The sequence below is a fragment of the Amborella trichopoda genome, chromosome 2 (genome assembly GCF_054954075.1).
Source record: "Amborella trichopoda isolate Santa Cruz 75 chromosome 2, AtrichopodaSantaCruz75HAP2 v2.0, whole genome shotgun sequence".
NCBI classification, from domain to species: Eukaryota; Viridiplantae; Streptophyta; class Magnoliopsida; order Amborellales; family Amborellaceae; genus Amborella; species Amborella trichopoda.
Genome location: NC_142337.1, coordinates 51706902 through 51721024, shown reverse-complemented (window position 1 = coordinate 51721024; position 14123 = coordinate 51706902).

Genomic DNA, 14123 nt, shown 5'->3' with positions numbered 1-14123 from the left:
CTATTTGAAACTTGAGGCCTAGATTCAATTTTATAAGGGAAATCGAAAAAAAAAATTTAAAAAACCTTTTGCTCAAAATATTAATTGAAATGCATTTAGAGATATTTTGATCAATTTTTTATTTAAAATGTTTTTAGTTATTTTTATATAGTTCTCCTAATTAAGCATATACCTCATGTTTAATATAAATATATAATATTTAAATAAACAATTAAGATAAGGAAATTAATTGGATACAATTGTTAAATCTAAATTGTTGGAATGGCGCTCGTGCACTATTCTGATCCACATGATGATGTGGATGGGAGAGTTTATGTTATAAAAAGTGTACATGTCATCAAGTAGGCGTTGTGATGCAAATTAAACAATGGGTCATTTGTGTTTTTAATATAGTTTTTGAACTTAATTTTTTACAGGATGTAAATGCATTTTTCATGTTTTTCTTAGGGTTAATCTTAAGAAGTTATGTTATGGATAGGATTAGCTTGAGTCTTTGGGTTGGTTAGGATGTGTCATTTTAATGGTATATTATCTTATTTTTTATTTTTTTTATGTTTTTTTAATTTAATTTTCCTCCATCTTCCTTTTGATTAAGCGGTGTCAGAACCTATATGATCCATTCATTACAATGCCACCAAAAACTACTTCTGTAATTGATAATCAGATGCCATAAATTATGAAAGGTATAAACAAAGCAATGGAGGGTTTACGAGTAAAAGTCAACGTAATGAATCAGACATCGCAACGATTGGAAAACACCTTTTTTTGAGAAGAGGGTACTCGCAATTATGAAGACCCGACATACAATTTTGCTATAAAAACAAATATGGTCTCACACATTGTTGGAAAAGGTGGGCGATCCAACCGCCAACTGCTCGGTTAGATTGGAACCCGCCATTGGCCGGTTCCAGTTTTGGGCAGTTTTGGTGATCGACTGGTATTTAAAAAAAATTCAAAAAAATGTATATAAATTTCAAATTGTAATGCATTTTTTAATATTATTTACATTATAGTAAAAATAAAAAATTGTTTTGGCATTTTAATTCAAATATCGATTCGTTAAAACCTATTTTTTTATTAATTTTCAAATTCATTTGAATGTGTTTTGTTTTAATATTTTTTATATGCTTTTCATATTTTAATATATTTTTTAATCTTTTTTATTTTTTCAATATTTTTTAACCGCCTGGGACTTGCCCGATTAGAACGGTTGAATCGGCCGGTTTATCGGTTAGGCCAGTTAAACCACTTATGGGCATATGTCTGACTAACCATTCTGGTTCAATTTTGCAAACAATGATCTCACAACCTACTCAGGGTGCTGATCCCGAATGCAACGAACAAGGTATGACCCACATCTTGTAGAGTGTCAATGAGATCTCGGTATTAAGATTGATCTATTTGAATTTCATGGTAAGCTTCATATAGAGGGTTTTATTTGTTTGTTGAGAGTAGTTGAAATTTTTCTGGATTGGAGTAAATTACCATAAGAGCGTAAAGTTAAACTTGCAACGAAGCTCTATGGATGGGTATATTGTGGCTTGATAGAAACAAGTTCAATAATCCCTACTTCATAGTAAAAAGAAAAAAAATTCTCATTCATAAAAGATGAAAAAGATATTGAAGAAAATTTCATCACGTGGATCATCAACAAATTTTCTTTTAAGATCTTTAAAATCTCTGATATAATAAAAATAAATTGGAGGATTATATTCGGTAATTTTGTAGGCTTGTGGCTCAAAACAACTTCCAGAGACTAAAGGATAACATGTTACTTAACCAACTATGAGAATGATGGTTTTTAACATGGGACATGGACCTTAAGCAAGGTTTTTTAAATTGCTTTATAAGGTGGAGACCAAATTCGAATAGACCATGAATAAATGTTTTACCGAGCAAGTGAAGGATTCCTTGAAGGTCACATGTAATCGATGTAATGAAACTGGATACTATGCATAGTATCCAACGTAGCCCCGTCTTCTCAAAAAGAAAAACGGGGCTACGCTTGACGAAAGAAGTACACAAGATGAAGATTAAGACTTAGAAATATACTTGCATAGTCATGAAAGGGATAATCTTTGAATCAAGTTAATCTTCGAGCTCCACCTTCTGCCAACCAAGTGAATGACGCAAATAAATAGATTATCAATTTTTATTTTTAATTTATTTTTTTATAAGATATTGGTATTTGTTATTTAGGGTTAATATTTAAAAATTGGGCCGTGGATAGGATTAGTGCGAGTCTTGTGATCTTTTTCTTAATTTTAATTTTATTCTTCTTTTTAGTTTGTATTTAAAAGAAATGATGTCATTTTTGGACAAGTAAGAATTTATTTTTTTATTTTTGGATCGTGTAAAAATATCTTTGAGTAGAGCGCCTTAGGTATTTTCTCTCTTCCCTTTATTTTTCTTCTTGGACTTTTTGAATTTAGTCTTCTTCCTCTTTCCTCTGAATAAGGTTCAATCCTTTGTTGGAGGGCACCTCAATTGTTGGAGTGTAGATCTGTCATTTAACTGTTAGAGGGGGTAATTCGGTTCAATCCAGTCGGGGTGCAATCCAACAGATTAAAAAAATAAAAAAGCAATACAAAAAGAGAAATTAAATTAAAAATCCAAAACGCCAAAAGATTTTAGACTCTCGCTGGAGTATACCATCCATTTCCTCCCTCCGATAGTACGCAAGATAGGAGTGATTTTCTAAGACCCAAGATTTTGGAGATGTAACCTCCTCAACCCATAGACTAACTTCAACCAAAATTTTTTCCGAATTGAGCTCTCTATATACTAGGAAAAACATAATGTCTCAAGATTGAACATAAATTATCCAATTTTTGAGGGGCGAGATCTAAGAGTCAAAAAACTCAAAATTCAAAAAAAATTTCTTTTGAGAATAATCATCGATTCTCAGCAGTTCCCAAAATTAAGGCCGAAAAAGTCCTCCCAAGTAAGTCTTTTTATTGAGGAAGTGAATGTGAAAACACAAGTAAGCTCCCATGGAGGCATAGTAAACATGCTCATGCAAAAAATGGAAAAGAACCCTCTTCTCCTGAAGTTGTGAGTGGTATCAGGGAGGTTTTTATTGTGAGTCGTAGTGCCAAGACTTTGGATAGGAAAGGCAGAAAAGAGTCATCTTCTTTTGAAGTTGTGAGTGGTACCGGGGAGGTTTTTATTTGTATCTCTTATGGGCAATTGAGAATGGACTTGAGGTATACAACATTTTAATAGCATCAATTGCTGCCCTCTCAAGTCCAATGTGAACCCCTTCTTTATTTTGAGTGGCATCAGGTGGTACATTATTGGAACCTATGTAGCATAGAAACAAATACATTTATCTATTTGTGACTCAAAAACACTAGCTTAAAAAAATCTGCATTTATATATACAACAATTCACATATCATAACACTAGTAAAGAAAAAATTAATTAATTAAATTTATGGTCTAAGACATCATTTTATTCATTAGAATTTTCTTTTAGTCCAATCCAAGGTTGCATCATAACACAGGAAACAGCTAAAAATATTAGATGATCACCTAAACTCAAATTTCGATACTCCCAAACACTAAGAAAACATATTGCCTTGCCTGAAGGACTCCCGAAGGATTGGAGAAACTCGGGGCATTCATACTGCTTCTGGCATTGGCTTGGCATGGGGGCCCAGCTTCGGGTATCAGTCCTGGGGCCAGCTTGAGGTATGCCCTGTTTCTGCTCTTTTCAGTTCTTTTCTCTATTTCTAAAATATGCATCTTCTCAATCCCCCCATCTTTTCTCATGTTCCCATTTCAAAACTTCCATGTGAGCTTTTAGGTTTTCCATCTCATGATCATAATTTAACAGGGCCTTCTCTATTAAACCCTTTTTTGACGAATTTATGCAGAAATCCAGGTGGAGACCGCAGTCCCTGTCGAAATTTTCGAAACATAGGCAAGCTTAACTATGTTATAATATTGACAACATTATATGGAAACGTCATCACCACTTCTAACTGTTGGAAACACCAACTCCAAATCTCAGCAGCAAAACAACAATTCAAAAATAAATGTGACACCGACTCTGCATTTGTCTTACACATGAGGTAGACATTTGGGTAGAACCTTACCTCTATTAATCAAGTTTTCAACAGTAGGATTTTTCCTTTGTAAGCCAGCCAGATGAAGGGTTGTACCTTATGGAGGATTGGTCACTTCCAAATTGTGATGAAACACATGTACCCTATTATAACGAAGGTTCACATTCCAAACAAGTCGCATACCTGAGTTATTGGCTAGCTCATCAATTTTAGTTTGTGTCAAAGACACCTTATCAAAAAGATCTGGTAAGGAAATTTTGAGTGGTCTGTCCCCTAACCATTTGTGATGCCAAAATGACACTCCCACCATTACCAACTATCCACCAAACATTTCTTTTCCCAAATGGTTTACAATAATAAATGGCCTTCCGCATGATAGATTGATTAGTGCCCCCTTTACCTCTACCAATGCACTGAGACTGCCTATCCATCCCATACTGGCCACTAAGATTCATCTCCAAAAATGATATTCAAGATTAATGCTTCTCCAATACTATTTAGAGATTAAAGCGTTATTGAACAACAAAATTCTCCTAATCCGCAACCCACCTTCTCTTTTTGGTGTGTATACTTTAATCCACCGAAGCAAATGGAATTTCTTTTCCTCACCATATGCTCCCAATAGAAAATTCCTCATCATACACTTAATCCTCTTTGCCACAATACTTGGCACTCACAAAATAGACATCAGGTAAACAGGTACGTTGGCAAAGCAAGATTTGATAAGAGTGATACGCCCCCTAAAAGGGAGAAATTTTGGTTTCCACAAATCCAGATTGATTTGAACACCTTGAACCGGATTGATTTGAACAAAAGATAAGGATATCATCTGCCGGCATCGTGAGTAATCTTGATACCTTGAAAGTAACCCTATTCTAAGGTGGGGGAGCACACTTTAATAGGGCAGGAGTACTTTTTGATGTGGTTGCTCTTAGTTGTCAATACATGCTTTCCTCTTGATGATCCTCAATTACAATAATTTTGCATTTTTGGTGTATTTCGATTCACCAACCTGGGTTGGATGGCGGTTGGGCAATTGGGTCTCCGTCATTATTTTATTATTTTTTGGTTATTTTTTACTTTTTAGCTGATATCAGTAGAGTAACTGATATAAGTTATTGATTTTTAGTATCAAAGAAGACGAGCCGGTCCAACTTATTTGACCCAAAAAAGGCAAATTTAAAATTTTATAAATTTCTTTTCTTTTTTCACATATTAATGATCGTCTTGGCTTACATCATGATCCCTAAAATTTTGGATAAAAAATCCATCTTTAAAATAAATTTTAGAGCAAGAACGCATGTTCAAATATGAGCTGGCTAACTCACAGAAACATATCCTTTAAAAAAGGAAAAATTGTTTCATGCGGGCTGGGTCGCATTTCTACATATGCAGTTCAGAAAGTGTGAAGCATCTATGTTAAAGATGGATGCAAGTACGTGTTTCATCTAAAGACAATAGAAACTAACGGTCCAAATGTTTTCTTATTAGAATTATTATTTCTAGTTTTTAAAATTTATTTATTTATTCATATTCATGATTTCCATGTTAGAGATTACATGATTAAGTCTTAAAATCCATCTAAAAAATGGAAAATTATCTGCATGACTACATATGCGGTCCAAAAAGTGCAAAGCATCCATCTTAAAGATGGACACAAGTAGGTGTTCCATCTAAAAACAATGGAAACTAATGGTCCAAATATTTTTTTACTAGAATTATTATTTTTAGTTTTTAAAATTTACTTATTTTTTCATATTTATAATCTCCATGTTAGAGATTATGTGTTCTTAAAACTTAAGTCCAAAAATCCATCTAAAAAATAGAGTTATTAATAGGCCCACATTTCTACATATGCGGGCTTGGCCGCATAAAAACTAGGTCCTTTAAAAATAAATTTATTTAGAGGCCGTATTTCTACATATACGGGCTTGGCCACATAGAAACCGGATCCTTAAAGAAAACCCTAATGCATCCTAAAGCATCTCGGTTGTGTAGTGTTGTATTTCCAAGGCGTATTTGGTGGGCATTGGGCACCCATGACCTAAAATGGAAGCACCCGATTCTTAGTTAGAAGAACCGTATGACTTTTGATGGAGCTCTTCTTAATTAGAAGATGTTAGGGAGGGAATGGCATCTTTAACCAAAAGGCGATGGTACCCACATCTGGAATATGATACTAAGCTAAATTTTGTTGGAAGTTCATTTCTCTTTACAGGTTCGACTCCTCTGATTCTATAGGAGTTCCCCAGGGAATAAACCTGCGCTAAGGCAATTTTCATTATTTGACATCTGAGATTCCCTAACATCATAGGATAAGGTACTATTATCATTTTGTTCTTCATTTACTAAATTTTCAAGTCAGTTTCTTCACGTGCCCCAAGGCTGTGTTGGATAATTTTCAGGCTTGGACAGGGATCTTGACTTGTTAGTCCTTATCAGATTGATATCGGCGACGACTTCTTCATCTTCATTTAAAATTGTCATATCATCTGATATCACCTGGCTTTACCATAAGTGAGCTCCATTTATATCCCTAAGTGATTCTGATGATGGTTTCGACTTGAAATTGACCTCACTTTCTTCAATTGTCATCTCATCAGGGTCACATTGAAATCAATATTAGGTGGTATAGTTAGGAACTCTTCATCTAATGTACTTCTTTCTTTTACGGGTCCATGTGCTATTGCGACAACTAATGAGACTGAGTTTCGTGCGGTGTTGCGAGGCTTGAAACTCATTAGAGATAGATTTCCTACCATGACTTGCATTATTGAAGAGGATTCTCTGAATGTTGTGAGTTGATGTAGCAGACAGCAGCCCGCCATGGAGATTGTTGTCCACATGGGCTGAGATGGTGAATTTATGCAAGAAAATAATGGTATCTTTTTAGCATGTATATCGTGATGCAAATTCAGTTGTCCAAGTTTGGGGTGGGTTTGGAGGAGCTTATAGTCTCTGAAGGATTAATCCATGTTTGAGTGCATTGTATTACTTTACTTTATTAATAAAACAAGTAAGTTTGTTAAATAAAAAAAATCTACACGGACAGTAGGATATTAGAATTGCATAGCACCATCAACATGAGAGTAAAATCTCTCTCACACAAACACAAATAAAAGTAACAAAGACTTCAACATTTAATCTATAGGCTGCCACAGTTTCACGAACCAGACTTGTTTAAAAACTGGACCGGTTGAGTGAATTGCTTTTTCTGAAATTCAGTCAAGATAAGTGGATTTCTTATCCAAATTGGCAAATCAGACCTATTCTCCAGTGTGAGAACAGGTCCAATAAAATAAAAAATAAACTTAAAAATAAAAGATTACGTATATATATTATTCGTCTGCTCCGCATCGCTTGGTTCTTTTACAAAACTGGGTGAATCCGTCTAACTGAAATTGATTTTTGGTTCCAACAAGGAGACAAGTCGGTAGGAATATATTCCTGCTTTGAATCGGCGATTCCTAATATGGACCAGCAACTTTTACATCACTTGGTTGCATTTTCAAGAAGTCATGACCTGACCTTGGACATTGAAAGTTCGAAACCACCTTAGTCTGAGAAAGCGGTCACCACGTACAATTTAAGGGCTGTTCATTTTTATATCATATGTAGTTTTATAGTAATATTCCTGGTACATTGGTTATGTTATTTATTCCTTGTACATTGGTTATCTTATCTAAAAAGTGGGAAAAGCATGTTTACATTGTAAACCTTACACGGATCAGCAAATTTAAAATCACTTGGTTGCATTTTCAAGAAGTCATAGGACTAATGACCTGGAAATTGAAAGTTAGTCTGAGCAAGCGGTCACCACGTACTATATAAGGGCTGTTCATTTTTATATCATATGTAGTTTTATTGTAATATTCTTTGTACATTGCTTATCTATTCTTTGTACTTTGGTTATCTTATCTAAAGAGTGGGTGAAGCATGTTTACATTGTACACCCCAAATAAGAGTGATATATAGATGCTATAGTTATCCGGATAGGATTGGCCTTCAAACACATGAGGATTTTGGTTCTTGATTGGATCACTAATTGAATTGGTTGGACCGCATTTAGAAAATAAAATAAGATAATAGTTTGAAAATATAAAATATATTAGAAAAATATTTCTCAACTTTGTTTAGCCAGTTGAATGGTCAAAATTGAAAATTTGAACAACCAAAATTGATCAAACACTTACTTTTACCAGTTATTGACAAACCAGGGTTTTGGATTAGGTTGGACTAAAAAAGGCGCCTACCAATAGTCCGAGATAAAAATTGCTTCTTGAAAGGAATAAAAAATGCATGTTGTAATGAGCTCGGAACCTTCTCGAATAATCTTTACTCATGGGCTTCTAAACCTATTAGCAGATTAACCATTAGGGCCTCCAGAATGTGGAATTCTTGAATAGCTATAATGGTATACTCATACATACAATCAAGTGACCATAGTATTTCTCCATCACTATAACATCATTTGTACATGTGCGTGTGTTTCTTCCCAAATGGTCTAAGAAAGCTATTTCAAAATGTTCTTAGATTGATTCATGTGCAATGTTCTTAGATTGAAAGTTATTTTGAAAGCTATTTTGAAAGCTATTTCAAAATGTTCTTAGCTTGAAAGTGCAATTTATTTACTTTATCAATTCCCTTTAATGAGTTTTGAATAATCTCCCATACTTGCTTTGAATTTGTTGTTGAGGCAAATCTCACCAAAGCGGCTTCATCTATTCCTTAGTAGAATTAACTATAGCTTTCATATCCAACTTTTGTAACTCTTTTCACGAATTTTTGTTATTTTCATCGAAAGTTTATCCTTATTAAGGGATACATACACCTTTTTTTTTGATGAAAGGTTCAAAGGGATACATACTCCTTTCCAACAGTATCTGAGCATCTTAAGACAGCAATAATCCTTTCATTTGAAAGTTGTCTCTGTTGAGAAAGCTAACCAGGGGTTGAATCAAGGAAGCCATTCTTGAAGTCTTGGATCCGATAACACTGGTTCGAAGGACGGAGGAAGGAGCTTCAATGAACGAGTTTTGGCAAACTATATTTTTGGTGATAAATGCAAGTATAAGAGGCTAGATTTTCCTTTTCCTTTTCACATAAAAGTATATATATATATATAAATGGGGACCATTCTAAACCTTTTCAAGATTATTCTAGGGACCCATCTCCATCTAAACATGGACTTGAATTACTTGGACGAATTTACATGGAACACTGTACCTCGCCCAATAAGATGTTTCAGTAATTTGTCTCACATTTCTGGGGATCAAAGCCGAAACCTATCGCTCTTGGCGAGTTGTCAGGCATCAGGCAGAACTCAGGCGAATCTTTCCAAGACTACACTGCTCAGTTTCGAATGACAGCCTCAAGAGTCGCAGAGGACACTCCGCCAAAATTGTCAAACATCAGCATGGCTGCAGAAAATGCATTGCCGGTGTAAAGTACCTTTTTCAGTTTATTCATCCCTCCTTTATCCTTTAATGCAATGCTTGAAAGAGTTGCCTTGCATGAGAGAGCTCAAAAGGTGGTGCCACTACAACTCCAACTCAGAACAAAACTATTGCAGCTCCCTCAAATAATCGAAAGAATAACAATAGTAATAATGGCAAGCAACAACGACCAGGTTAATGAAATTATCATTAGTGAAAATGCTAGAGAATTGGCCCCAAAAAATTGTCAAAATATCCAAAAACAAGCAGGGTCAAGTTTGAGGCAATAACAGTAATGATAATAGGAGGCCTCTCCCATAAATTCATTTCAAACCCCTCAAAGAACTGTTGGAAGATTTGCTCGTCAAGCAAGTGGGAACTCGTTTATCTGCCTCCTCAAACGAAACCATTGTTCACGTGTTAAGATTTAAGAACCATAGGAGAGAACACGAGCCATAATACGAGAAATAAAACATTAAATACATACACCTCAAGAACACAAAGATTTATGTGATTCACTCCTATATCAATAAAAGTTACATCATAGATTTTGGGATAGAGAATTACCTATCTAATCCTCGACAAAACTCAATCGAGCAATCCTTTTAGATCCAATCTCCCGATCGGTATCATCGTTGACCTCTCATTTCTATTCCACAACTAAACTACTGTCCAAGAAGGGACCCATATGTTGGAAATATGGCCTATCAGGCCTTTTTCTCTCTGGAATTTATTTTTTAATAATGATACAAAAGTCATATTATATAGTATATGTGAAATCCCATGTAGTTGACATGAGGCAATGTCATATACTAGGATCCATTTTGGAGTTTTTATAGGATGTTGCACTAGAGGGAAAACCCAGTGTCACTGGAAGGAAAACCCAGTGATGTATTTGGATTCTTTGTAAGATTTTTTTTTTTATATTATAGATGTACAAATTATTTAATTTCTAAATATCTGTTATCAAGTCGTAGGAATGCTTAGATGACATCCTATTATGAGAGTCATTAGTACACTAATGACAGGTTTAGCTCATTGTATAGGATTAACAGTTTGGTGACAACTTGTTAATCCTAATTGGCTGCACTTAAAGAAATTAAGGTAGGAGTTATATTTGGATCTCAACTCCTATAGACCATGAATGTGAGAGTTACAAAATATGGTTCTCTGCAAAAAGAAGTTAACCCCTCAAGTAATAGATGGAGAAAATGATGGAAAATTGGTGAAGGAGATTGACCAAGAGGACTCTCAAGGTAGCCTCTTGGTCTATAGGTTTTGGTATATAACCTTAAGTCCCTTGTGTGATTTAAGGACAAATCTAAGTAAGTTCTTCATTTATTTATTTATTTTCATTATTGGAACTAATATTGGTATCTGAGTCAGGTTGTTAAGTCGACTTCCAAATACAACTTGTTGGATCATCTTTTCATTTTTTTATTAATATTTTGTTTTGTCTATATCATAAAGATCGATACATAGAGAAATTTTTTTTGTGTCAAATAATAATAAAAAAAATCTGCGCTATTTGTTTTGCCTTTTTTTTTAACTTCTATAGTGATTTCTTTGAAATGCCCATAATAAATTGACATATTCCAATTTTTGCTTGTTATCAAAAAAGAAAAAAAAAGGGTATTTTATGAGGGCATTTTTATCCATTCTATAAAAACTAGGGCATTTTCGTCTATTCCATAAAAATCAAGGCATTTTTGTCCATGCCATATAAAAAAAATTTCATATACCCATCCCGTGAAAGAAAAGGGGCTCGCACCTTCTCCTCTCTCCCTCTATTATATTCCAAATGAGAGATTTTCTCCTAATATTTTTGGCAAAGGTTATCTTGGGAATCAAGATCAAAAGCATTGGGAGCGGGATGAGGAACGGGAATGGTAAGTTCCATTTCCTTCTATTTTTTTGGCTCTTCAACGGCTCTTTTTTTTTTATTCCTTCAACGGAAACATTCATTACCACTGATCATGAGCAAAAAATGTAACGTTTTTTTTTTTTCAACGAATATGGTTGTTTCTTGCCAAAAATGGTATTCCAAAACGGACATGCTGCCACTTCCCAAAATTACTTGTTTTTTTTTTTCTTTCTTCAACGAGCATGGCTATATCCTACCATATTATTTTTCTTCAACGGGCATGACTGTTCTTGCCAAAATTATTTCTTGGATCATGGGCTGCACATTCTAACGGGTATGTGCATCATTCACTTATTATTTTTGGTTGCCATGAAGTAATATAAACAGAGCTCATAAACCTTATTGCATTATCAATATAGTTCTACCCTTTTCAGATAATAGATTGTCCTCTTCTTTGTTGTTATCAAAATCTATAATTCTTTTCTATTTCATTGCTATTTAATCCATTTTATTATTATCACTCAATTTTTTACCAAATCTAGAGAGAGAAAATTATCTACTGGAACCCTATATATTGATGTTTATTTGCTAGTTGGGTATTTTCTGATGAAAAGATTTGGAAGAATTATTGATTGAGTTGGGTTCACATTGAGGCTTCTTCAATTCACCGGTGGCATATTTTTTTGAGCTCTATTCTTGATAGTCCATACTATCACCCGGTGAGATCACAACTATAAACTAGATTTATTTTTCTTGGTTTTTTTTTTTTTATCATTCATGGATCCTAAGCTAGAATTGAAGATAGAAAGACTCAATGGGCCGAATTATAATATGTGGAAAAGAAGATTAGCTTTGATTTTAGAGTATGAAATTTAGATCATATTATTTCAATTGAAGTTCCTACTGAACCAACTGATGTTAGTAATAGGGCGGGAAGATCAGCTTATGCTAATTGGGAAAAGGAAAATATGATGTGCATGAACATAATTTTGAGAAATATGGATGATGAATTATTATTGAGCTTTTATGAATTTAAAGATGAATTGGAGATACAATTTGGGGTGACTTCTATGAGTAATTTAAGAGTATTGACTCAAGAGTGCTACTCTTTTAAGATGAAAGAAAATGACTATGTAGTTGAACATGTTAGGAAAATGATTTTGTTGGGCAAACATCTTATAAGTGTTGGTCATGCTTTGAATGATCAATAACAAGTTTTAACTATATTGAATAGTTTGCCTAATTCTTGGGAATCTACTGTGACTACTTTATCTTTAAATCGCAAGGATCTTACGCTTCAAAATCTTGCTGTTGAATTGAAATATGAAGGGGATCATATATCTTCAAAGAGGGTTGATGCACTTCACATTGTTCAATCTAAAAACCCTCGAAATGAAGAATCCTCTAACAAAAAAAACATTACGAACGTTGAAATTATAATAAAGGCATAATGTTGAAAATAAAACAAGAAGCCTATGCACAATGGACCTAAGGGGCATGTTTCATTTGAAGGAAGATGAGACACTTTAAATCCCAATGCCCAAACAAAGGGGCACCCAAGACACCCAACCAAGGTCGTGACTACTTATGTATAGTAGTTGATTGTTTAATAGCGAATGTGTCTATTGATGATTGGTGGGTAGACTATGGGGCCGCTAAACACATATCCAAGTCTAAAGAAGGCTTTGTGGAATTTAAAGAGTTTAAAGTTGGGGAATATGTCATCTCTATGGGCAATGATTTTAAGTATGATGTATTGGGTATTGCCACTTATAAATTAGTCATCCCAAATGGGAACTTCTTGCTCCTTTCTGATACTCTTTATGCTCCTTCCATGCATTGTAACCTATTCTTAGTCAGGAGGCTTGATGCCAAGGGACATGAAGTTCGTTTCAAGGATGAGAAAGTTTCAATTGGGATTAATAGGAAAATCATTGTATGGAGAAAGCTCGAGGGGATATGTATTTACTTGATAAAATAAATGAAATCTCATATCCTTCCGCTTACTTGAATGAGTGTGATGATGAAACTTCTTTTTTGTGGCATATGCGTTTGGGTCATATTAGTAGAAATAGAATTTCTAAACTTATTAATGATGGCTTGATTCCTAAAATGATGAATTTAGATTTTAAAAATTGTGAATTATGTTTATATGGTAAAATGAGTAGAAAACCCTTTGGTAAGGCAACTAGATCTTATGATTTATTGTCTATTATTCATTCTGATATTTGTGGGTCACTTAATATAAAAACATATAGGCGCATGGAGTATTTTATTTTATTCATTGATGATTATTTTAGATTTGGTTATATTCATTTAATTAATAGAAAATCTGATGCACTTGAAATGTTCAAAAAATTTAAATTAGAAGTTGAAAACCAATTGGATAAAAGAATTAAAATCCTTGCAACAGACCGAGGAGAGGAATATTGTTCTAATTTGTTTGATAATTTTTGTAAAGAAAATGAGATAATACATCATAAGACCATGCCCCACACACCCAACAAAATGGTGTTGCAGAAAGGCGTAATCAAACTCTTATGGAAATGATGCGATCAATGATGAATCATGCTAACTTGTCTTCAATTTTTTGGGGTGAAGCATTGCATATTGCTATGTATATTTTAAACCGAGTTCCCTCAAAATCCGTAGAGAAAACACCTTATGAGTTATGGATTGGACGTAAATCTAGATTGGAACATTTTAAAATTTGGGGTTGTGATGCTCAAATACTTATCTCGAGCCATGAGAGATC